This window comes from Cydia amplana, chromosome 6 (genome assembly GCF_948474715.1).
Source record: "Cydia amplana chromosome 6, ilCydAmpl1.1, whole genome shotgun sequence".
Taxonomy (NCBI): domain Eukaryota; kingdom Metazoa; phylum Arthropoda; class Insecta; order Lepidoptera; family Tortricidae; genus Cydia; species Cydia amplana.
Genome location: NC_086074.1, coordinates 15,375,411 through 15,403,333, shown reverse-complemented (window position 1 = coordinate 15,403,333; position 27,923 = coordinate 15,375,411). Strand labels below are relative to the sequence as shown.

General features: G+C 36.6%; 1 long non-coding RNA gene across 1 annotated transcript; it reads left to right on the top strand.

Annotated features, from left to right (window-relative positions):
• Positions 1-217: 217 nt before the first annotated feature.
• Positions 218-27,923, top strand: LOC134648984 (uncharacterized). Its single transcript, XR_010096934.1, has 2 exons — positions 218-256; positions 27,816-27,923. It is a non-coding gene; the product is annotated as an uncharacterized LOC134648984 (long non-coding RNA).

Genomic DNA, 27,923 nt, shown 5'->3' with positions numbered 1-27,923 from the left:
TTTATTTGTCATTTAAAAGGTCGTACACACACCTTTAAACCCCTATGTTATAGTTGTCAAGACAAGTCTTTAGTCTATTCCCCAAAAAAGTATTTGTGCATACACGCAGTATCTTTTTGGTACTTTTACGATACTTCGTGTAATCACCACTTAAAAAATATTGTATGAAATACATTGTTGCCAACCTAATTTTAATTGTCATCTCTGACAGATGAGTACTAAGTGCATTGCTACCAATTTACAAAATATTCATTAGGTTCTATAGTAGAAACAATAAAATTGCTTCAGAAGTCAGAAACGAGCATGTGACACCTGTAATATAGCAAGATCCATAGACTACGAACACCGCTTAGCGTTGCTTGTTAGTCTCCATAGGCTACTGTGGCCAAAATCGAGAAAAAAACTATCCAAAATTATAATTTAACTAAGAGGAAGTACCAGGGCCTCATGAGTTACAAGAAGGTGTCGCTGACCAACCGGCCGTAGGGCGCGGGGCGCGGTTGGCCAAAATCGAGAAAAAAAGTATCCAAAATTGTAATTTAACTAAGAGCAAGTACCAGGGCCTCATGAGTTACAAGAAGGTGTAGCTGACCAACCGGCCGTGGGGCGCGGGGCGCGGTGGCCGGGTTTGGTTTGTTTGCCTACATATATGTCCTATATGATTCCACTTGTTTAATGTATTATTTTTGTTGAATGAAAAATATTTGTTAATTTACAATTTATTTTTCAAAGTAAGTGCTTGGTCGTAGAAAAAGTATTGTATGCAACGTTGTTTAACTGAGTCAAAAAATACTCGTGGCGTCTTTATTAACAATTTTCGGCTTCGCCTCAAATTGTTACTCACGCCACTCACCTTTTTTGACCCCTCTTAAACAACGGTTGCATAAAATACTATAATAGGATAACGATATATTAAATATTTGCACATTTTTAGGGTTCCGTAGCCAAATGGCAAAAAACGAAACCCTTATAGATTCGTCATGTCTGTCTGTCTGTCCGTCTGTCCGTCTGTCCGTCTGTCCGTCTGTCTGTCCGTCCGTATGTCACAGCCACTTTTCTCCGAAACTATAAGAACTATACTGTTGAAACTTGGTAAGTAGATGTATTCTGTGAACCGCATTAAGATTTTCACACAAAAATAGAAAAAAAACAATACATTTTTGGGGTTCCCCATACTTCGAACTGAAACTCAAAAATTTTTTTTTCATCAAACCCATACGTGTGGGGTATCTATGGATAGGTCTTCAAAAATGATATTGAGGTTTATAATATAATTTTTTTCTAAACTGAATAGTTTGCGCGAGAGACACTTCCAAAGTGGTAAAATGTGTCCCCCCCCCCCCTGTAACTTCTAAAATAAGAGAATGATAAAACTAAAAAAAATATATGATGTACATTACCATGTAAACTTCCACCGAAAATTGGTTTGAACGAGATCTAGTAAGTAGTTTTTTTTAATACGTCATAAATCGCCTAAATACGGAACCCTTCATGGGCGAGTCCGACTCGCACTTGGCCGCTTTTTTAATTAAAATGTGGTTACGATTTTGGTGCTCATTTACTATTTTTGGGTTTACAATGTTTATTTTGGAGTCATTTGCTTTAATAGGATAGCAAGATTTAAAAATTTGGTTATAATTTTACATTAAAATGGGGTCTAATTTTGGTGGTCATTTATTATTTTTGGGTTTACAATGATTATTTTGGTGTCATTTTCTTTAATAGGATAGCAAGATGTAAAAATTCGGTTATCATTTCACATTAAAATGGGATTTGAAATTTGGTAATCATTTACTATTTTTGGGTTAATAATGATTAGTTTGGTGTCTTTTCCTTTAATAGGATAGTAAAATGTAATAAAATTGGTAATCATTTCACATTAAAATGGAGTTATAATTTTGGTGATCATTTATTTATTTAGGGTGGTAAAATACATTTTTTTGGTATTAAATTTTACGAAATCTGGTGATCAGTTAAATAGCAGCCATAAATAAATAAATAAATACCTAAACAAAAATTTTTTTAAGCCGCTGAGGTCTTGTTAATATACTGAGATACAGAAGATATTTACTATACTGTACTGTACAGTAATTGAAGCTTTTACCCGGTGCAACTGTAGTTGAAACGTTAATGTAAACTATGCGATTAGTGAGGTAAGGAAAAAGCTGGCATTATTTCCTCAGACTTGCAATTTGTTTCGCTTAGAGATTCCTCTTTTACAAGTAAAATGGCGAGCAGCTGCGGTAGGATAGTGTGATTCCAATATTGTTGAGAGAGTGGGGGTGTGGTGAAATCTCGGGAGAACTAGTATACTTAACGTGAATTGAAATAAGCCACCAGTATTTGTGGACTTGAACTTAACTCTTTAACATTCGCGGTTGACGCCGTACTCCGTAGGCAACCTGCCCTAGTAGCACGGTCGCATTTTTATCATTTATCACCATGCCTGTCACGTTCTACCAACTATGTTAGTGCGAAAGTGACAGGCATAGTGATAGTCGATAAAAATGGAACCGTGCGTGGGCTTTCCGATTTCCTGACAATATGCAATATTAGTGTTTAACGCTGCCAGTCTTCTGGGCACTATAACACATGACAGCGACCTGGGGAGTATTTTTTATTTATAAGATTATTATAAGTTTTATAATGGATGTAGTTTAGTTTTATTGTTTAGTTTGTATGTTTATGTCCCAATAATGGATTACTTACTAATTTAGATAAATGGAACCTTTACCAAAGCTTTGACTACCTGTGTTTATGTTATACATGTAGAGTAGTGTAATATGTAGTATATATTTGATTAGATTTGATAGGCTTTGGCCATCCTCTAAAAGCCAGCTGTACATAGTATGGCATTTGTTTTTGTAAAAACTATGTAGAGTTAGCGTAAAATTTTTAGACACATTAAATATTTTTAATGCATATTTGATTTATGTTTTCGTAGTATACAACGGCAGTGTATCATAATTCATAACCTCGAGAGCCGTAACTATTTATGTATTTTAGGTACCTAACCGCACAAAACACGTGCGCTGGTTTTCCCGAGCCTTTAACTAACCAGTGCTTAGTTAGCGATTTGAATTACTTGAGCATCCTAACAAGATAAAGTAAGGTACTTGAGTGTGAGTATTCCTCTTTCCTCTAATAACAATAATATATTGCGATGTGTCCGTGTTTTCCTACCTGCGCTCTATGACACTGATGAATAATCTTATATATTACTTTTGTAGGATTTATTTATTAGTGTATTTTTTTTCTGCTATCTTTCTTTCTATCTTTATCTGATAGCAATATTATTTCGTGATAATCCCCAGGTAATCCCTACTTATATTATAAATGCGGAAACAACCCTGTATGATTTAAGTACCAAAAAAATTATATACTTACAGATAAGTTGAGTCCTAGGACAGGACAGAAGATTTTTTTTTACGGAAATCCTCAATCAACTCAGACAATAAAAGCTAGTATGTAATTACATAAACGGGCTAGAACTAGTTTACTAAAAACTTTAAACAATTATACATATAGGTACATAATTATTTCCATTTTATAAACACATGGTTCCTACGCACATTGTGCCTATGTGGATAAACAGCAGCCAGAGGGCGCCGTGCGCGGCCCCGCCCGCGCCGCGCATAAATAAACAACCGTGTAAATCCAGGCGAGGTGCGCGTGCGACGCTAAGGGCTAGTACTGAGGTCCGTTCCTGACGAATACCCGCAGCACGATATATTAAACCCGGCTTACATATTTTTACGAAGTCATGTATTTTAGAATAGGTACTTTACGAGTCAATTGCTGCCGATGATTTCATTTTTAACGGCTTGCTTGTTGCGTTAATTTTAAGTGAAGCGACGATTTCAATGGACACAATGTCAAAACCAAAGTTTTGTTCCCAAGATTTTTTGCCTGCGCTCATAAAATGGTGCACTGCGGTCTTGAATCTATCATTGGAGACTTTCGTGCTGCAATTACCATTCAAGAGCCATTCTGCCCTAGCGGTCATCGGTTCTACTAGCAATGTGCTCCGCCCACAATAAAATAACATACAGATTGAACACAAGGTCCCAGGAAACAAAGAGTCACCCGTCAGCCCGCTTTACAACCGAAGCACATACCCTCCCGCTTTCTCAAGCCCCGAATACATGGTTTTCGTGTTCGAAATGTATATTTCGAATTTTTCGAAAAGTATTTCGAGTTGCAGACCGGAATAGCCCCAGCCTCCACGCAGGCACAGCTGCTCGGGCAGTGGTCATGCTAGATGGATAAATGATAGCGGCCGCCGCCAGATTAAACTCGGTCTACTTTACCTCACAGATTTATGAAATATCGCAATAAATATCATCGATTGTTCGTATTTACGGTATCAGCGTAATTCGTCCCATTCGTTTTTGTTCATTTCTTATGTCCGTCTCATTCTGTGTTCGTCACTCATTCTTTATTCATCTCGATCGCTATATGTCCCTATCGTCTTAAGTACAATTATGTAACCTGTCTCTTTCTTAACAAGTCTTTTTCGTTTTTCGTCACGGTCTTCCTAGGACTATGTCTTTGTTTGTGCCTCTCTTTTTTGGTACCATTCGTCGACCGTGATGAAAAACGAAAAAGACTTGTTAAGAAAGAGACAGGTTACATAATTGTACTTAAGACGATAGGGACATATAGCGATCGAGACGAATAAAGAATGAGTGACGAACACAGAATGAGACGGACATAAGAAATGAACGAAAAACGAATGGGACGAATTACGCTGATACCGTATTTACTGGTATATTATATATGTTTATTTTCTACATATCAACTCTTACCTTATGGTACGATATATGTTTATTTTCTACATATCAACTCTTACCTTATGGTACGATATACCCACTCAACGTTTTAAAAATTGCAAATAATTAAAATATTGATTTTAAAAACATCTTACAAGTATCTTCCAATGGAATTTGCTTTATTTTTATGATGTTTTCTAGAAATTTGTTTTCGTCCACCTTTTTTTGGAAACATACGGAATGTTTCTTAATCTTAGGGCCTGTTTTCTTGAAAGTCCATTCAGTACCTACGTCACATTTTAGTAGGTAAGTACAGACTTTTTATTCTGTGCGTTATTGACGCCAAACGAACCTCTAAACTCCTGCTGTGCGTAAATTAAGTTTAAGCCATTGAAATAATTAATTAATTTATTTTTTGTGCGCAGCAGCTATCACTCGGAATCATACGCGTTAATTAATATCGATGTCTCGGCTTCAAAGGCGGGAACGCTGTACAGTCCCTAACAAATATATCGACATTGACAGAGCGTCAAAACTATCTGAATTGAACTTTATTACATCAGTCATAAGATCAATTTTACTACATTTTGAGAACCATTCATGGCCAAACCTATTTAAAGCCGATACGTGTTGATGGATGGGGAAAGGCTTAATCTCATTAAACAAAATGAAGCCTTGGTCAATTTATCGGATCCAGATTTCGGGAGTTGGTCCGATTCGATCAATCGATGCACGCGTGGGTGGCAAGTTATCGATTTATTTAATAAGAGCATTCTATCTAATCGCTTAATGGCCTAAGATTGATGACTACACGAGACAATAACGTTTGTTTTTATATCTCCCTAAGTCGGGGCATTAAAAAATGGAGCGTGAATGAAACTTTATCGAACTTTGTTGGAATTACTACTTCATAAACCAGAACTAAACAGAAAAACCTTTGGTTATACTAAGTACCTATACCAAAAAAGGATTTTTTTTGCATACGCACTTAGATCCTATCACACTACACCAATATAATGTATTGAAACATTTACCTAACGATCAGTAGCGTAGCTTAAATACTAAGTAATCGTTTTAACTGTAGGTATCATGTGTAAAATGTATCTAACATTAAGCATGCATCAAAATGCGCTAACTCAACAAACTATGAATGAATAATCGCAGTGAGTTATGTTAAAGTTTGTCTGAGTTACGTTCCGAGATACCTTGCAGTAAACACGTACAAAGGTCGACAACAATTTTCGCATACTGAACATTGTTGGAAATTGAAAGGCTCACCACGTCATGAGAATAATCGACTTCTGCCATCGGACAATCTACCTTCGACGAACATAGCAAAGGTGAGAATCCCATGATTTACATTTTATTTGGATCAAGGAATAGCCACGCTCTAAGAATCCTAATAATGTACATCACGGAGTGCGCTCAAATACGCTTGCTCCATTTCAGATGTCATGACATAATCCTATGAATCTACATAATATATTTTCTTTGTATCTTCCTGTCCTGTATTGCAATGCTTTAATTCCCTTTTTGTTTAACGCCCCATATCAGAAGTAGGTCAAAGAAACATTAAGAACACGGCATATCCGAATACTGATCTAAACGAGATTATGTTGCTGAAACTTTTAAGTCAAACGACACAATCCGCATAACTTATATATAGGTACCTATATTGATTCAAAACATTAAGAGTGTTTTCACCATAAAAGTTTGTCTATCAAAATTATGTATTTTGAATATTGGGACGAGCCTTGTAGGTATATTGTCCCGAAGCATTTAGCAACTTCCAACTACCTATCGATAACTAAACCGTACCAACTTCTGACATTTCCTTGCAAATTATCTCAATGCAATCATACTCAGAACCGCCCCAGTTGGATTCGAAGCGACGCTGTAGATTTGAAATCAGCATTTTATGGCCACATTACACGAAATTGGTCGGAGCTACAGCACACAACCCTCTCTTTATATTCACGGACATTCGCATAGTGCCGGAAACGCTTACTTGGTAATACTACCTAGATAAACATTCTTACAGTTGCGTTTATAACACCGGAGAAAAAAAAATAGGGCTGTCAATCCTCATAAACAGTCCTATTTCTCATCATTTCACAGAAATCTTACGATAATAGATGGCGTTACAATGATAAATAATACGAGTTCAAGTACCATAAAAATATTTGGAACTGGCATCTCGATAAAGTTACTCAATCTACCTACAACAATGATGAGCATAAATCGGGGTTTTCGGTGCGGGAATGCTTTACACTAGCCAAATAATAGGTAAAAACTGTAAAAAAACGATACTAATTTAACATTTCTAAGCACATTTGGACCTTACCTACGTTTCATTCATAGTTTGGTAATTATTTTACAATAAACAAAGTTATAAATACACGAAATCATTCCCGCACCGAAAACCCCGATGATGTATGATGATGAGCAACGCGTATGGAGTCATTGGTCTATATTTTTAACTTGTCTTTGATAAAACCGACTTCACGCTTTTATTGGCAAACAATAGGACCAACGGGAACAATATAAAAGTTAATTGACTAGTAATTTTGATAAGGTCTCGCATATCCTATTGTCTTTCAGCTGGCTAGATATGATATGATAATTTTCACCGCCTCCAGCATCTCATATTGACTGAACAATGGATTGGATTCACTTACAATCCATCTTGTGCTTTCTAAAACAGATTATTTTCTAGTATGGTATTGTTTCGTGGGTTGTAATTGAAAATTTATACCAACTGAATTTGTAGGTACAAAGGTATAATAAAATCACATATCCCTTCCTCTACTTATAGCTATCAAAAATGAGCTATTTAAATAGAAATTTAATGGCTCCTCTACACGATGGGCCAGCGCCGGCCACTCCAAGGGACGCATTTATGCGTTAGAGGGAGCAAGTGATATTGCTATCTCATTCTACCGCATGGCTGCGTCCCTTGGAGATGGCCGGCGCTGGCCCATCGTGTAGAGGAGCTATAAAATTGCACACTACACAGTGACAGAAAGCAAATTCGGGTATTGCCAAGTGCAAATGCAAATGATATTTATATTTTAGTTACCTTTCTATTAGGTGATAATGAGACGTAATCAAAGCCGATTTTTCCAGTTATTGATGTGACATAAAAAGCGTAATATTCTCCTAAATTTGCCGGAATAAGTTAGCCGAAAATAGAAGTCTTAGAAACAAATTCAACCTTTTGGCCAAAATCGGTAACTGGCTGACTCACGTAATTTATATGAACGAGCCTCACGGAACAATGATCTCTTTTTATACCCTAGCTTGATCAGTGTCCGAATAACATTATTCGGAGACTGATCAAGCTTGGCTAGGCTCGTGTACATAAACGAGTATGAAAATTGTCCTATGAGCAGATATCCCGACGATCATCAGCCAGAATTGAAGAGTTTCAACAAACAACCATTCATTCATCACACATAATATAAATATATCGTATCCCATTGTAGCCTTAGTGATCAAATTTAATAAGTTGGACATGTTCAAACCGTTGAATGGCGATTTTGGCGCCCAAGTATAGATTTTAAATGAAGTTTAGTAATCGTGTTACTTTTATTATAGTCAGTTAAAGTTTCGAAATAGCGAAAACTACAATGATGATTTACTTATAAAATTTGGATCCAAACATTGCATTTGGCTCGTTACATCTCGTACCTATTTCGATTAGATCCTTCTTAGACAAAAGTCACGTACTTTTCAACACATAACTAATGATTTAAAAAATAACCATTTTGAAAATTATATGAGATCTACAGCCTAAGCATTGTAATTTTCTTGAGCTAGAAACATAGTTCTACTTGCCGTCAGTCAAACAAATTGTTGACGATCCTTTTCATGTTGCTGCCTTTTTCAGTATTACAAGTCAGTTTGACTTCACCGGCAGTGGGACAGCTGCCATAAAAAAGAAATATACGATGGTAGTAAACATTACCTCAATTTGGGTCCACGTCTTCGTGAAAACAAATATATACTTTCGATCCAAGAAAGTTATTACAGAATTTACGAGAAGCTTTCAAAGTTAAGTAACCCCCCCCCCCCCCCTGCATATAAGTTTGTTTGCATGGGGGGTCATTTAACTCTGCAGTTAACTCTAGGTACCTACATTATAATTTCATACGGACACCCTGTTTTGTTTTAACGAAAATAATTCATTTCATTTGTACAACTAATGCACTTATTTATTTTGTATAACTGATGCACTTATCTATTTTGTATAACATTGTAAACTAAAACTTAATAATTTGTGCACCACCAGTTCCACCCTGTATTCTGTATATCAACATTATCCTTGGTTCACTTTCGCCATTAGTACGTTCACTAATGAAGTAATGACAGCCTCGCCCGACTGCGGCGTGTCGAACACACCCGTCTGATTGTCTTGTACGGAATTAATTTCAATGGAACCTGGGACTCGTTAAAAAGCTTGCCGAGCAAGTGTCTCGTCAGTACATGTGTAAAAAGTTGGGAACCCAATACTACAGGCAAAGCCATGTATCAGGTTGTAAGTACCTGCTTGATGAGTCTTTAAATGATTTGACCAATACTAACCTACATTCTAAATAAGTACGCTAATAAAATAAAATATGTAAATTTAAAAACTTTACTCACAAGCAATTTCGTACCCCACAACACTTAATTAAAAGCGTTTTTAGCACAAATGGGCCTGAGAACCTAGATGTCATTTTAAATTGGTATAATGTTCATTGCTTTTCTCGCGCGCACATGCGAAACCAATCAGAACAACAGCCCGCGCAACTGTGCCGGCATTAGAACAGATTATTTTGATTGCTGGAAATGTAGCAACTAATTAGAATTAGTTGTTAGGACTTGGTTAGTAGGTACACTGTACAGTAAGCTGCAAAGATAACTGACCCACCTTGCATAGAAACTTATTTGTAGGGGGGTAAGTTATCTCTGCTTAAGTAATAGGTTCTGCATTGTCAGGTGGGTGATAAAGCTAATATATCTCCCTAAATTAGGCAGGTAGCATTTGATGAAGAAGAACATAATATTGAAAAAAAAAAACAACCAAAATTGTCTGGTTTCCGCTCAGACTCCGAGGTATTATTTTAGGATGCAAGCGAAAAAGCGCTAGCTAGGGGAGTAGAAAATTTCATATTTACCACAAATTTTAAAATGTTCATATGTAGTAGTAGTTTATAACTTACTGTATGCGTGGGCTTGATCCTGCTCACGTCTCGTGAATCACCCTGTATACAGTTTTAGTGACGAGTGGGTGAGTTTATTCTTAAGTGCTTACAAATATCTATGCTCTAATTTACCTTAACAATAAAACCGTGTTTAGATGTTTGTGAGTACGATGGGCGTCCTGATATATAAATATATCACTGTATGATGGCAAATATATCACAACTTTTAAAGCTCAACTAAATCGTAACCAATGATTTATAACTCAAGATATAGGCGTTCCAAAATTGAAGCGCTTAACTTGTGACAAATTGTACAAGTTGCCTTTAGACGCGGTTCAACAAGCGAGAAATATGCACGTGCTAACGAGCTCCGGCACACCGAAAGAGAAAGAGACGACCTTATGTTTAACAACGAGTGTGACAAAGATGGATGGAATGAGAAAATTAATCAAAAATAATAGATTTCTTCTTAGGCACAGAAATAAATATGGAAGTAATTTTTGTGGTCCTCAAGTATGAGTATAACCTATCTATGGTTATATAATATCATTGATTGTAACCCAATAACATAAAGGCGAGGGACAGTAACTTATTGCACCTATCCAATTTCGGTCATAAAATAATTTTCTCTGGATCATTGCCGCGTCTCCCAAGTATCATGAGCTAGCCATATTTTAGTCCCTATGCCTTGGCATTAAGGTCTCTAAAAGCAAAGAGCAAGGTATGCAAGACGCGGAACGCCGTAAAATTGTTGATGCGTGCCACCAAGAGCTCAAAAGAATAAGATAGTAAGACACTGTAATTCTATCTTCTCTTGTTATTTTAGTTCTTTGGTTTTCAAGGCAAATTGCGAATCGCTGGGCTATTACGTTACTTTGAGCTTGGTCGGCTCGTGTGGTCTTGCTACCATCTTGTCGCTAAGTATTTTTCACACCACCTATTCGGAAAAGAGCTTTTTCTTCCCTTCTAGGAGGGATCAAAGTGGCACTTTTCCTCCCTGCTAGGAGGGATCAAAGTAACACTTTTCTGTTCTATCACACTATTTTTATTCTTTTTTGCACATTATTTTTTTAGCTTAAATAATCTGTTTAAGCATCAGATTGTGTCAACACTAAGATTTTTTTATTTTCCTCATATTAGTTGATGTGAAAAGCAGCCAGCCTATTATGGATAGCTTTATCCATCTTTATCCACGTGATAAAATAACTGTCACTGTTTAACACCGTGGGAAAGAAAGTGACGGACACCGTTTTATCACGCTGTCACGTAGACAAGAACGACCATCATATCCGTACAGTACTATATATGTGTCACACGGTATCAAAATTATTTCGTCTTGGGCGTTAACACCTGAATCCCTCATTACGCTCAGGATTTAATGTACGCCCTTGACGGAAATATATCATTTTGATCCCTTGTAACACAAACTACTATTGAACTTCTAACTATAGTATTACGTTTGACAAACCGCAAAAGAAAACTGAGTGTCCTTTAATACACATCGACTTTAAACAAGAGTTCTGAAGAAGTTAGATATTTCAAACAATTTTTTCAATATTACCTACCGTAAAACGACCTGATTATAGTCAAATATTACAACTATGGTCCACAAGTATCAAAACCTATGTTCTTTATCGTATTTTCCGAGTTATTTCTCTCATTTATGAAAATATTTTGCCTCAGAAATGCGTCATTCAAATAATAGTCACATCTAAATATAAGTATTCGATTTCATTTTAGACCATATTTCAGACATTTTGAACTATAGTTATGTGCTTTTACGGTATATAATTCACCACGCAGTATAAGTGTGTCTAATCAACAACTTGCTTTACACAAATACTTTACGCTTATCGAATTCGATCATAAAACTGCACTCAACAGTCATTTATCAAACATTTTCTTGGCAAATCATCAACATCCACGGTAATATACTCTCACATAAACATTTTACGAGCTTGTATTACCTTTGAGCTTCACTTTACTGAAACTTAGCAATAGTAAAAATGCTGTGCACTGTTTTGCGTTTATTTTGAACCTTGGGAACTTGAAAATAAGGGTATAAATCGTTTGTTCTATGGAATTTTGTTGGTTAGTAGTGTTTGCCGCAGCATCTCACCACGGACGTGGTGGGTTACCCGTCTGGGGATTAGGAAGTGCGCGTAATTTTATATTTTAAGTGATTGATATAGGCTCTCAGGTGCATTTCAAATTACATTAATTTTGGGGGATGAGAAACCCATCAAATGATTTTCATACGTACAGTCAATGTTTATAAGTAAGTACTTACTAAATAATGTTTAGTTTCAATTTCACAATAAGTTGTATCCAATTTTCCATAATTTGTGCTTCCTATTGAAATGTATTCCAGGGTAGCAGAATACTTTTGATGCGTTGTTTCATCCGCGAGGTAGGTACTATGTATATTGATGATGACTGTATAAATTTTTGGCACTTTGCTCGTGACGATATTTAATACCTTAACTGTATGTTCAAATATGTTACAAATAAAGTCCACCTTACTAAATAAGGGCTAATAACAAAAATGTTTAAAAATCTCCAATCCCATACTATACATACATAGACCCTGTAACTTGCCAGCGTACACCAACGATAACCTAAAACGCTCACGTCTCATTTCACTTAGCAAAGGTAGCAGTGTGAAGTGGTGTAACTCAAAATTGCCAATTTATCCCAGCGGGTCACACCGACCGGCTAAGCCAGATAATGTACGCTCCGGCCGAAATAACTCCCATAAATTGAGTTTAGTAACTATCACAGTTGGCCTCTATTTCTATCCCTAACAAAAAGTCGGCTAACTTTTGCCGCTGGCAATTTTAGTCAGTGTATTGGTTTTATAGACTATAGGGAGCTGTAATTGGATTTGAGCAATGTGTTAGAAAAAGTTTTATATCGTTTCGCATGAATAGCTGGTACTTAAACTAGATTGACTACTGTAAAATCACATAACTATAGTCCAATAACTACTGCAACTATGGTACACAAGTTCAATACGTATTTTTTGTTTTTTCTCCCATTTATAAAATTATTTTGCCCTAGAACTTTGACAGTAAAATACCAGTCACACCGCTTCTTCTTCCTCCTCGCATTATCCCGGCATTTATGCCACGGCCCATGAAAGCCTGGGGTCCGCTTGACAACTAATCCCAAGAATTGGCGTAGGCACTCGTTTTTACGAAAGCGACTGCCATCTGACCTTCTAACCCAGAGGGCGAACTAGGCCTTATCGGGATTAGTCCGGTTTTCTCACGATGTTTTTCTTCACCGAAAAGCGAATGGTAAATATCAAATGATAGTTCTTACATGAGTTCCGAAAAACTCATTGGTATGAGCCGGGGTTTGAACCTGCGACCTTCGGATTTACCGCACGCTTTTACCGCTACGCCACCAGCGCTCCAAAATAATAATAAATCCCTAATAAGATTTTCGAGTTATTTTGGACCATAGGACCATAGGGACCATCTATATATAGATTATGCAGTTGGGTGGTTTTATGGTCTCTCTCTCTCTCTCTCTCTCCTCTCTCTCTCTCTCTCTCTCTCTTTCTCTCTCGCTCTCGCTCGTACTCAGACGATACTCTTAAATTATTTGTTTCAAGAGGTATCACAAATATATGTACTTTTAACTGTATTCGATGCAATAAATTTATAATGTTGATGACATAAATTATAAATAAACAAACCAGTATCTATAAAAAGCAACCAATCAGACTCGAGTACCATTGACATCCTCACCATGAATGGGATTTAAAATATATCATCGTACCTGTCTTTATTAATTTGCCCCCCATCGAAATATATCGCAACAGTGAGCATAACGAGCTGTCATTGACTGGATTATTTACTTCTGATTTGGATTTATTGCCTTCAATAACTGGAGTAGGGGATAACAAGTCCCTTGCACGTAACAAGGTAGTACAACTAGCAACAAAGATAACATGAAAATCACCTCTATAAACGTGTAAACACGGTTCATGAAAACGACCAATGTAGGTTGCCCTCCGTACGAAACTATCGCATGTCTTGGACGTTTTTATCACGTTGACACTTCGACATCTTTTATTTTACTTTCACGGAGATCAGGGGTTGGGTTTTCATATTAATAAAGAAGGATCGGATCTACGTGTGTCAAGAATATTAGATTACGATTATTGGTTCTAAATAAAACAGACAGAATAGGTACTTTCCTTTGTATAAAAATTAGGCGGCATGAGTCACTGTCACAAGTTGTTGAATTGTGTACAACTACAAGACCGGGCCGTGTCCGAGCCGCTTACTTTGATATGACAGATGACAGGTGATCACGTGATGCTTTCCATAGAAAACGAAGCTCCGCAAGCTCCGGCCCGGACACGGCCCGGTCTAACGTGAGTCATCCTTAAGAATAAGATAAAGCGGAGTGAATATATACAGTGCACGCAAATGACTGAACTAAACACTTAAATCAAGGTTTTAAACAATGTTCACTAATGTTATTGTTGTTGGTGAAACTACCTACCTATGGAAAACCCACGTATACTTACGCCTACCTAAAACCAAAACAAGAACGGAACCTTCTAAAATCTCTAAACCAACAAATTACGGAGAATAACAGAATATGCAAATCACCAATTATTCTCAATCAAAGGCCGCTCAAAACCGATTAAAGGCTATTGAAGTAGATATAGAGAAATATAATCTATTGAGGGTAATATAAGAATATAACCAATCAGGTGTTGGGCAGCATTCGGAAACTGTAATTTAATACCAATTCGATATGAGTATAAGTTCATTGCGCTCGGGCTCATATATAACACGAGCATGCTAAGATTTTGGAATACTTGAGAAATATTAGGTTATGACCTAAATGAGAGGTCATGAATGACCAAATCATAGCTGTGAGGTATCCACAAATGCGAAAGAGATGTAGGTTCACTCTGCTGTTCTGTACAATCTGTACTTACTTATATAAAGTGGCACATCACTTACTGGTAGATATATCCCAGTGCTGGTTTTTATTTGTATAGAAAATACAGTACTGAAACCTGGAATTCCTAGTTCTTCCCCAACATTAGTAGCAGGAACATTCTCTGGTGATCACATAATACCCACATATAAATACATAAGTATAAGAGCGTCAAACCGATTCCAAATCAATTGCCATCGTATTCACAGTCGTGAATTTGCCCCTGCATAGATAAATATGCCCGCATATCGGCGTCATGCGCGGTGGGAACCAAACACGTGTTCCTGGCTGTGAACGGTGCACAAGAGGCATTGTTTAGACATGAACATGTAGGTTTATTGTGGAAAAAGCGTGAGAATGGCGTAGGTGAGATCGTTTTTACAATCTACACAGTTTTACAGGCAATTACACCTATGCAATGAAACCGTTAGAAATCCTTTACTCGTAGAAGCTACTACTGCCCGTGTTTCGGAATCAATTACTTTCACACATTATCATCTCAGTCTACACACATATGCATATGCAATTATGCATCCCACTACACGGAAACTTCTCTCTTGTAGGGGTGCATTTTCAACCTAACCTAACTGTAACGGCTACCTACACTTGGGGTTAATTTAAAACCTCATCAATAATTCATATTTATTAAGTAAAGTTTGTTTAACTTTGTCGATAAGTTGATACCAAAGAAGGTAACTAAGTAAAACCTTCATAAAATCGAGCTAAGTGTAGTGTAACCCTACACTTACTTTAACATTACCATTACTATAATCTTTACGCGTTTGTTCCATTCCGCTAATCTACAAATTCTCGATTACCTCAAGCCTAGGTGCAACATCAGTAAAGCAAATTGCACTACAACTTATCAGGAGCATACCGCAAAGGCTTCCTTGTAACCATTAGAGCTTGCTGGGGAACTCTTGTTATCGCTTACAAACACAAGCGAACCAGTAAAGGTACCGTTCGGATACCTACCTCGGAAGAAAATATACTGCTGCAACCCTACTGCCTATAAACTGCTAGTGCACTGCACAAGAGTACTTATTTTTAAATCGAAGATTGCTCGACTTGTTTGCACGATAACGAGAAGCTTCAACGGAAGCACGCATAATATTAAATTACGTGAGTGACCCGTTTTAATAAATCTAATATTTCTGTTTCGCGAGAGGTTTGTTTTTAAAACGATAGAGTTTTCGAATTTCACATGTTTGTTATACGTATTGACAGTATACTGGTTAGGATGAGGAGATGCTCTCGATAACCGACGGTAACACGGTTCGCTTTATACCTACGTGTCGATAAGCTCGGAGCCGAAGGCGCGTGTTCGCTTCCTCGAGCTAGGTCCTTGTAAACAGCTGATAAATCGAAACTGATTTGCCAGGCAAATATGAAGTCTTGATGTGGTTGTTGTGAAAACTACTTGTAAAAAGTAATTTATGAGTTGCTTGAATTTGCAGCTATATAATTTCAAGACTTTTCTATTCGTCACTATAGTAGTAATTCGTGTTTTAACAGTTGTCAACTTGTCACTCATGTTTTTTTTGAAATAACTTAAAATAGTTCAATGGACTTAGTGAAATAGATTCTTATTATGTTACAGTGGCTATATGAAAGAATAAAATAAATACATTAACACATGAACCGACATAAACTAGTAGTTCGCCCCGAACTGAGAACTCGCGGTTCGCCAAAAATATCATTTGAATGCAGTCGTCAAAGGATCGAAAACCACGTATGATTTATTACAAGGTCTGTGGAGCCCTGATACTGTATCTGTGGTAAGCCGAAATATTTTCTGTCAAATGTCAAATACCTATATTATGTTTATTTTATTTTATTTTTATCTTGCTAATTATTACAAAATGGTAAAAACGATATTATACAAGTGTAAGCCGAGCACTTTCATTTGATACCAAACTCGACCATACTTTCTTGCAAATAAAATGACCAGAATAGCAAGACACCTCACAAACAGCTTTTTGGCCTTCTAAGCTCTTCTAGCTCAATAACCCCTTGATCGAGCCTGCTCATAATTTAATGACTAAAATATTATGCCCTCGACTACACGTTTACCCAATTTTATTAAAATTAGAACAAATTGACTTAAGTTATTGTGTATCAAACTATCTTCTGACAATTCAGCTTAAAAACATCGAAATGCCGGGACGTGCCGCTAGCCAGCCGCGTGTTCAAAGTTGAATGTAAGAACTTCGCTTCGCTTCGCTCGCTCGTTCGAAAACAGAAACATAACACGTACTCGTAATGCATATAAAACAAATACGATTTCAAATATATTTTTTTTGCTCTTAATTATATGATTTATAAGACTTTTTATACCATATCAGTGACAAGCAAATTGCGGCTGAATTGCTAAATCATTGCGTTGGGCTTTTAGGTTTTTTAACGCCTTTAATGTCTTTTTAATGGAGATAAGTTTACTGTGCCGCGGTCGCCAGATTGAGCTAAATTTGTAAAGCAAATGTTTAAGACACAACACATTTATACAGCTGGTATATATTTTGTCGCTAAGCACATCTCCTGCTGTGTGACATCGAGTGCTAGACATGTTTCTCAGGAAATTTTTATGTTCATAAATTTCATTTCATGAATGTTGTTTTCGTATAGGAATAGCATTCACCTTAGGTATGCTTATTTAAAATAGTTGTGTATAACACTTAAATGGTACCTATCACACTTTCGTCGCCGTAACACGAATGCCTTACTAGCGCCAAAATTACTTATCGGCAATCGACTTCAGAGATAGCCGTGTAAGGCTTTTTAAATTTCCCTCCTTTACCTTCTATTTAGCAGCACAGTTATTATAATTACATCAGCCTTTTCACGATACATCCTTGTCGTGCTTATTAATGTACTACCTGTAACATTTTTACAGGAACAATTCGTGGTCCCTATAACTCCTACCTCTATAACGTATACATACTTTACTTATTTATAGAATTGTAAAGGTGGACTTAACTAATAAATAGACCACTTGAGTTTTTTGCTTTCATTTCAAGTTAAAGTATGGAAGAGGCGTTTTACGTACACCGTCTGTTGGATAAAAGTGATCTATGAAAACCATAGTGAAATGGCGGTGTCATTTGTTTCCCATACGTGAACGGAACGTATTAAAATTCCGCTAGAGGCCGCGTCATCTGCGACGTCGACGGTTGCTGTTGGTTTGCATTCGTCCTGCTGTCACAGGGTTGAATTGCAGAAGTCGAATGCAGCGAACGTGCATAATTTTTCATTTTTTAACTGTCAGACTAGTATCAAACAAGCATATTGAATTGAATTGAATTGAATCGAATTGAATATAACAACAAAGACATGTGTGTTTGTTCGTTATTGTGTTTTTTTGTTATTTTTTATATACTTTTCCTCGCAAATATGGAAGACCAAAAATGGTTTTTAGTGTCGATATCGATGTTCGAGGATGGTCGTGTAATACTTCTAGAAGCATTCCATAAAAGAAAATAATAATAATAATACATAATTTCAATATTTAATTCTGGTAGATTTTAATAATAAGTTCAAAAAGTAAAATTGATATACATAGTATGTGTCTGTGAGGAAAGAGAAGAGTCGTGGAATGTAAGGTAAGTTATACATTCTACGATTCATATTTTCTTTCCGACTCTATAGTTATGTAAACTGTATTTTTCCCTGATACGAAAACTGTTTAAAAAAAATCAATATTAGACTTCTGCATATTAAAAGTACTGTGGCAGTATACTAATGTTTTTATCTCGACAGGGCATTAGGGAATACAAACGAGCAGCGATACAAGACTCTACTTTTGTTTCTGCTTTGTAATTGTATGTGTCGCGGAATTTCACTCCCGAGAGATATGATACAACGCAATTTTTTACTGAATTACCCACATAACTATGTCCTTCTTTTGTTATAAAACTGATATTTTTTACGAGCCTTATATTGAATTTACTGTTTGCGAGTTAGTAACTGCAAAATTTATTTCATTGAAAAAGACAGTAAAAAGACAAATAAACTTATGAACTAAATATATCTATGAATAATACTAAATTAAAACTAAATAACCCTAAATATATCTAAAATAAAACAAGGAATATAAAAACTACTGAAAGAGGCCTCCCCGCGCTACCCCCGGTGCAAAGGTGCCCATCACACTAGCTGCGTTACCGTGTTGAATAGCGATGGACAGCCGTTGCACCAGGAAAGACCCGGAGCGCGGGTCAAGGTAACAAGGTAAATTAGTAACTAAAGGGGCCCACTGATTACCAGTCCGCCGGACGATATCGGCCTGTCAGTTAGAACAAAAAGTTGACAGCTCCGAACAACTGAGAGGCCGATACCGTCCGGCGGACTGGTAATAAGTGGGCCCTTTTAACCCTATTTCGAGTCTTGAAACTCCGAGGCATCAATACTTAAATACCTACGAGTGAGTTTTGACGAAAAACTTAACTTGATGTGTTTATTGTTGAGAACAGCTCAACTCTTACAGCCATATTCTAACTTTAAGATACGTCAAATATTAGATATCTAAACAATATTGATCGGATATAACAGTGTTAAAAGTGAAGTTTTTGTTTGAAGAGACGTCATTGTTGACACTTGTTTGACACTGGCATATCCGATCCATATCGTTTAGTTGAGATATCTAATATTTGACGTATCTTAAAGTTCTAATATGGCTGTTAAACTCGAAAAAAAGCCTCTTATCTATTAACATACATACTTATATGTTTTACGTATCTTATAATTGAAAGATACTTAGATGAAATAAGTGTTATCAACGGGGTAGTATATGTATCTCCGCTTTACAGCAGACCACAGTCGTAACAATACTAACTACTTTTTTGTAGATAAGTATTGTTATTAAATATTATTCCCTGATACTGCTAGAGGAACTGTGTACCTAACTCTCAGTTTTTTCTCGCGTTAGAAAGTGACAAATCACGAATTCTTGACGACATGACATTATTTCCGCAATTAGATATTGATAAAAATGCTCGTTTATTTGACGATTGCGGAGAAAGTTGTTTGATTTATCAAATGTTGTTAATTGCTCTGACAACCAATTTCAATCTCGTTGGTATGTTGACAAACTATTACGTTTAGGTGGGTACATGTTTGACAACATACTTTCTTGGTACCGGTTACATTAAAGAGCTTACTTATACACATTTGATTGATTTTACTTTTTGATAATTTTTGATAATTCAACTAGACCATAAAGCTTAAAATAGTAACTAGGGTCTAGTGAAATGGTAGGAATTGTTTGAAAGCTTTGTTTAAGTTTTTTTCAACGCTCTGTCTTAGTCTTATCTCAACATCTAAACCATGCCAATTTATAGAATTACTTACCGAATTGCCCAGAAATATTTCTCCCTTCGAATCCACACCTATTTGGTTGGGTTAGAATGTCGGAATGTAACGGCAGTGGAAGAGAAATGGGCTCAGTTGGGCTTTATTGACTGTGTACGTAGATTGTACTCCGGGTGGAATAACGAGAGCTGATATTTTGTGCGACATGAAACATCACAGTGGTTAAGGAACAGTACGAGTACATTTATGTAAATTAGCTACTACTCTTACAGAATCCCTTACTAGATTCTGTTGAAAACAGTGTCGTATGTCGTGTAGAGATCTCCAAAAGTTATTAAACTTTTTTTATTGTAAAATGGGAGCATGTATGAGAGCCGTTCCTCGATTTTATTAATTAACGTAACCCCGTGCCCCGGTGTCTTGCCACAGATCAGCCTGGAGTCTGCTCGGCAACCTAATTTGAAGAATTGGCACAGGCACTAGATTTTACTTAAGCGACTGCCATCTGATTTTCCAACCCAGAGGGCCTATTGGGCCTCTGTATCATGTGCTTTATTTCATTTGCTAGTTCAGTTAGTTATAAATTTGGGAGCAATTGTAAAATTGGGGAAATGTCAGGTATAAGAAAATTCTGGTTGTACCAGACTGGTAGGGCTATCTAATAATAAATAGCTATCATACTGATTATCTATACAACTATGACATAGCCACTCCTTGTGTAACGGCTTTCGTTTCAATCGCATGCAAGCAATGGGTTCGATGACCGATAGCGGCTGCGCTTAGCCTGTTCCTTATCACAGCACAGATCAACGCGAACGTGGAAACCGAACGTTTATCAAATGGCCTTTTATATAAGCTCATGGTAATGAGTGATGATGACTTGGTATAGGGACCGTGTGCGTAGGAGGGCCTGGTGACCTGAATCGAAAACTTTGATAAATAACGGCTACAGTATTGTTGCCCCCTACAGATCACGCACGCTCCTTTGCGTCTTTCTAGCGGCCTAAAACAAAAACTTAAACTTGACATAATACTTCATGGCATTAAACAGCGGGATCCTGTTCTGCCCCCTCCAGTTAAAAGGACAGCTACTTCTTATGTCCTAAAAATAATACCTGTCTTTATATTTTACGTCAGCCATTATCAAAGTGTGTTCCGCGGAACCCTAGGGTTCCGCGACACCCCTGCAGGGGTTCCGCAAGAATTTAGAATAATTTAGAATAATAAAATAAGCATAATTATTATGCTTATTAATAAAAAAATACACTTCTAAAAACTATTGTTTTATTGTAGGGTTCCATCAAGTATTTCGCTTTCCAAAAGGGTTCCGTCAAAAAAAAGATTGAGAACCGCTGTTTTACGTACATGTCCTGAAATGTTAATCCGTAGATGCGTAGACTTGATGTCATCTAGATATTTATTCACCAAAATAAATGGGCCTTGTTATTAAATTGAAACCACATGTTATTTTAACCACAAAATATGTAGGTCAAATAAACTTGACAGTTTGTTATTATTTATGATGCTATAAAATGTGAAGGCTATTTTTAGATAGGTCACAGAAGCACAATCTAGGTCGGCAAGGGTAAATAAAAAAGCAAAGTAGCAAAATAACATGTGCGACGTACGGTGAAAAAATGATAATCTTCACATATTCGTTTTTAAACACAGAATTTTTAAAGAGTTCATAAAACTTTTAAGTATCATGATATGGTTGATGATTATTAGTTATTTCTAAACTTACGGACATAATTTAATGAATACATAATAATTAGTCATCATATACATATATTTGTATAGGTAGGTAGGTGTAGCAGTATATTTAGGTCGGTTTCATAAACATGCGTAGCTTTGTTAGTTACGAAGTTACTGTGATGACACGTTAATTTTTTATATGCCTACTAGTTCATAAGAAAAAAATCGTCATGTGAAAAACACAATTCAAGCTTAATACGTCTCTTTTTACACATAGTATCCTAGTGCTGAACCGATACTAACATACCTACAAGCTTTTATATCTATTCATTTCGGATATTTTAGTTCTAAGTGATAAATATATTCGATATGTTGGTAGATTGTCAACCGCGGATAGAATTATTTAGGTAGTCACCTCAAATAATTTCAACGATTCCTGCCCAAGTTTTCAAAAACCGGCCAAGTGCGAGTCGGACTCGCGCACGGAGGGTTCCGCACCATCAACAAAAAATAGAGCAATAAAATCGTGTTTGTTGTATGGGAGCCCCCCTTAAATATTTATTTTATTTTATTTTTAGTATTTGTTGTTATAGCGGCAACAGAGATACATCATTTGTGAAAATTTCAACTGTCTAGCTATCGCGGTTCATGAGATACAGCCTGGTGACAGACGGACGGACAGCGAAGTCTTAGTAATAGGGTCCCGTTTTTTACCCTTTGGGTACGGAACCCTAACAACACCACATATTTAAGAACTTATGTCACTAACCGTCTTTTATATTATTTATCGGCCGTAACTTGGTATTAAACTCCTAGATTATGCGCCGATGAGGTTCGATACGACAGAATTAACATCTAAATTGAACTAATATCGGATTGACACCCATTTAATGTGGCCTATTTAAGAAGTTGTGAAATTCGAGAGCCCTACGATATACGATATAATAATTTTAGAAACCGAGCGGCGTATATATGCCGCTGGATCATTTTGTTTGGCAATTCGAAGTAGGTACCTATAAACTCCACCCGTCTGTTTATTACTCTTTACTATAAAAAGTAGATACATAGTAGCCTGGTTACGCGATTTTCTTTTTCCTTGTTTGCACTTTACTGAGTCTCCACTCTGATACATTTATCTGCAATATTTATTCCGTGTTTAGTTACTTATTATATTTAGTTTGATTCTTAATTACCTACGTTTCGCGTGCACTTAATGTTGATTGTACTACGGCAAACTTCTGCTAAAGTTGTAATTAATAAAGACTCATTCTTCTAAAGTCTCAAGTCTAAAGTTAATAAAGTCTCATACATTACAAAACGAAATTGATGGTATACATTGTAATCTAAACTTTTCATTTTGCTAAAGAAATTGAGATAAAACTCCCAATTTCATCGCCATCAATCAGATCGGGGGTAAAGCTCACGTCATCGTCACGCAGCGTTGCGTAAACTCCGAACAACTCGAAAATTCTCATGGTACCTACCTGCTACGACATTTATAGAGTCATCCTTTTCCCACTCGCACATATTGAGAATGATAAAGTGAGTAAGTATGAGTTATTGCCTGTAATATATGGATGGTACGCGCTTTAGATACTAACGAACGACGTGTATCGCACGTTAATAAATTGAAAACGAATTGCTCATTTGTACAGCTGATACTCACATTTTCGTTATAAAATGATGACATCCGGTAAAGCTTAAAAAAGTGTTGAATTCCTGAAAATAATGTTGTGTTTGGACATAAGTTAATGACGTAATTATGAAGTCGTATCATCCATAAGAGACCTTCTATTGGACAATCCAACGTACAAATTCCTAATTATCTTTGAAAAATATGTAATCAAATTACTTTCCATATCCTGTTCTGCTTAATTAAATACTATAGTATAAGAATAAAACATGTTCAATGCAGTTATACCTAATACTGTATATAATTTTAGTGGAGCAGACTATTAAACTATAGTTATACATAAGTACTAAGACCGACCTTGGAGCTTGGTCAGTCCAGATTCAAGGAATAACGGTCCCACGGACCGGTCGGTATGACGGACGAATTGTGCACGATCTTGCGACATGTCCTATTTAGGACGACTTAACTAATCGAGCGTATCCAATTCCGCCCATCAGCTCAATTACTCCTAATACAGGATTGCTCATGCCGAAATACGAAGCGATTTTTTAATTGCACCCATCCAGCTAGGAGCGTTGAACGTAATTAATTGGTCCCGGTCGACGTTGAATTTTAAAACGCCGAATTCTTGTATTAATATGCTTCAGCCGTGGAAGACCACCTCGGAGACAATTTCTTCAATTACCTTGTCATTATTTTAAGCCAAGACATCATCAATCGGGGAAATTACAGCTAAATAACTATATAAGACGCAAATTCGTCTCAGCTCGTTTTTCTCGTTTCTCTTTTTTTAATATTGCGTTGTGAGTCGCGTACTTTATCCTTCTCTTCTGTTTCCTTGCATAATTTTTAACAGCTGCACTAATTTAACACGGTCCAACTGTTTAATTTATTTCAGTTGAGGATCTTTTTTATTTTAGAGATACTTAGCCGTTGTTATGTAGGTTTTACTTTGGAAAATGACCAAATATCATGGCACATTTTCTAAATAAGTCTAAATACTAAATACTTAAGTACTAGCTATTTAAAAAATTTGCAATTACTTCTCCAATGGGTCAGGCATTTTCAATCATCCAGGTTTTATCGTAAATTTTCATTTTATTTAAGTAATTTCTAAAATACTCGTAAGTTCAAATGTTTGTAGGTGTATAATTGTTTTTCTTAGCCCATCCAAACCCGTACTTATTTCATATTTATCTTAACACTTATTATTCAGTACATTTCATTTCTCTGTCAGCATCAAGGACGCAATCGATTTTATTTTTTGTCCCATCGGCCGATTCCGAAGAACACGTTCTGCTTAACCGGTGGCGCGGGTTTCTTCTTACGTCGAGCCGATGTGTTTATATCTCCGCAAACTAGTATTTAGATCACTAGAGTTTGTATTCACAGACGTTTTAATCAAGGCTTGCTGAAGAAACATGCTCCCATTACCGGTCGTAGTCGCAATTACCGTACTATGTAATCGTTAGAAGTTCATGTTTAATTAATGCATTTTCATCTGCAAGTATGCCCTGAAAATTTCAGGCTAAAATAACTCCATCAACTACATTCATTATCTAATTTATATATGCATAATTATGCCGTGTTTTGCATGAGAAGCAGCTACGTGTACCCAATAAGAGTTTTAATTAAAATTCTTTCGATAAAAGGTCGAGAAATAAAGAAAACAAAGTTATGGGAAGACTAAATATTTCGGGATTTGTAATCTGCGAAACGCGTGGACGAGAATGCTTTAATGAGATTAATTGGATACTGATGTTGGAAATAAAACTACGCGCAAAACATCTCGACGTTAATGAGAATATACAGCTTCTAATAAAATAGACTGGTAGCGTCGAAGTTTGGGAACAATGGTATAAGGCGTGTTACTTTATACATATAATACTGGGACTTGTTCGGAAAAAGATTTTGAGCCTGATTGTTATTGTTTGTATTCTTTTGTTTTATTGGAATTACATCGAGTCAAGTAGGGAGTAGGGACCAGAAAATGTGGTGTTAAGTGATGCGATGTATGTATTTATACGAGCAATATTAATAATTCCTATTACCTTTTGTAATATTTAAATATGTGGTTCAAGGTATGAGCCTAAATACTTAGCCAAGATAATCGTACATAGTCAAACGCCAAGAGAAAACATGTATCAGAATGACAGATGCTACGAAAAGTCACGTGACTATTTCCATAACATTATTTAAATTTCGAAACATTGTCATCTTAGCTACATAGTTAGTTTTTAGGGTTCCGTACCCAAAGGGTAAAAACGGGACCCTATTACTAAGACTCCGCTGTCCGTCCGTCCGTCCGTCCGTCCGTCCGTCTGTCACCAGGCTGTATCTCACGAACCGTGATAGCTAGACAGTTGAAATTTTCACAGATGATGTATTTCTGTTGCCGCTATAACAACAAATACTAAAAACAGAATAAAATAAAGATTTAAGTGGGGCTCCCATACAACAAACGTGATTTTTGACCGAAGTTAAGCAACGTCGGGAGAGGTCAGTACTTGGATGGGTGACCGTTTTTAGGGTTCCGTACCCAAAGGGTAAAAACGGGACCCTATTACTAAGACTCCGCTGTCCGTCCGTCCGTCCGTCCGTCCGTCCGTCCGTCTGTCACCAGGCTGTATCTCACGAACCGTGATAGCTAGACAGTTGAAATTTTCACAGATGATGTATTTCTGTTGCCACTATAACAACAAATACTAAAAACAGAATAAAATAAAGATTTAAGTGGGGCTCCCATACAACTAACGTCGGGAGAGGTCAGTACTTGGATGGGTGACCGTTTTTTTGCTTGTTTTGCTCTATTTTTTGTTGATGGTGCGGAACCCTCCGTGCGCGAGTCCGACTCGCACTTGGCCGGTTTTTTATCAGTTTTTTGCCTCTTCTGTCAGAGCAATATTTACTGTATGTCATATTTCTTCCTGATATGTACATTGCTGTTTATTTTGCACAAGTTATAAAAGCGGTACATATTACACGTAACTTTCCAAACATTCTGATCAATCCAATTGACCAGTACGAGTACAACGCCATAAAAGTAATATTTCTTAAAATGTTGTTACTAGTTACTTTTCTCGCAATATACAGAGCCAAGCAATAGTCTAGTCTAGAATATCCGTGCAAGTGAAAGCAAAACATTTACTAGTCTATCAAAAGCGTGTTTAAAAAGAAATATAGAAGCTTTATATTTTTCTTTTTCTTTTCTTGGATTAGGTACCTACAATTAGATAAAAGATACCTATCGGGTTTGTTTCTGTATTATTTACCTACTTACATTGCGAAATAAACCTATTTACAAGAATAAAAGAAAAACAAAAAACCGTTTGTTATTTCGTTCCAGTTAATTATCAATGTCTATTTTTAATTTTCAGTCAGTTGTTCTGAGGTTCATCCTTCAAATGTCGTGACACAGACGTGATTATATCCACCATAACTATTTATGTAATTGACGCATATCGATTCATACAATTTTATAGTCTGTCTGTGACAGCACTATTCTAGTTTTCACAAAAGTATCCACAGATAGTACCCAAACTTTCACTAAAACAAGTACCTAGAATTGGCTTCCAAGTCAGAGTAATGCTTATATAGGTTTTTCTTTGTAGTTGCCACCATCAAGACACAAAGTGGACGTAAGAAGCTGACACTATAGATATAGCCACGATAACAACCCCAAACTATACGCGTTGCCAACCCTATGTAAGTATTAGATTAGAGGATACCTTATGTTGACAGATTGGGACAAATGTAAATCTATGTCAGCTCGGCGCATAGACTAGGAATCCTCTAGACGGTGTTTAGAGCAATTATTTCATGAAACCGATGCTGCCAAAAATACTGGGGTGCGGGGGACGAGGTGAGCGAGTCCCGTGGCGTGATTGGTCCGTTCAAAGACACGGACGTCACACAAAGACACTGACTCGAAAATGGAGTAAAACTAACGTATATTTGTAGCCTAGGGGGTAGCGCTACTATGCTCAGTCTGGAGGATGTCTTGTCTGTGGCTCGGCGTGTTAACAGCCTAGCTCGAGCCACTGAGCATGAATCATTGTCTGAGGCGCAGCCACCTGCACTGATTACGAGTATGACACGTGTTCTAACATCGCTAGGTAGTAGGTCATATTCAATCTAATGGAATAGGTATTTATCTATAGAAAATAATATTTTGCGAATTTATATCTCTTAAATGTTATTGAAAATTTAGCTATTTACCTGACGAAATAAAATGATAGCTCAAATTAATTATTTTAGGTTGTATAGTAGAAACAATTGCTTCATAAGTCAGAAACGCGCATGTGACACCCTTCATATAGCAACATTCATAGACTACGAAAACCGCTTAGCGTTGCTTGTTAGTCT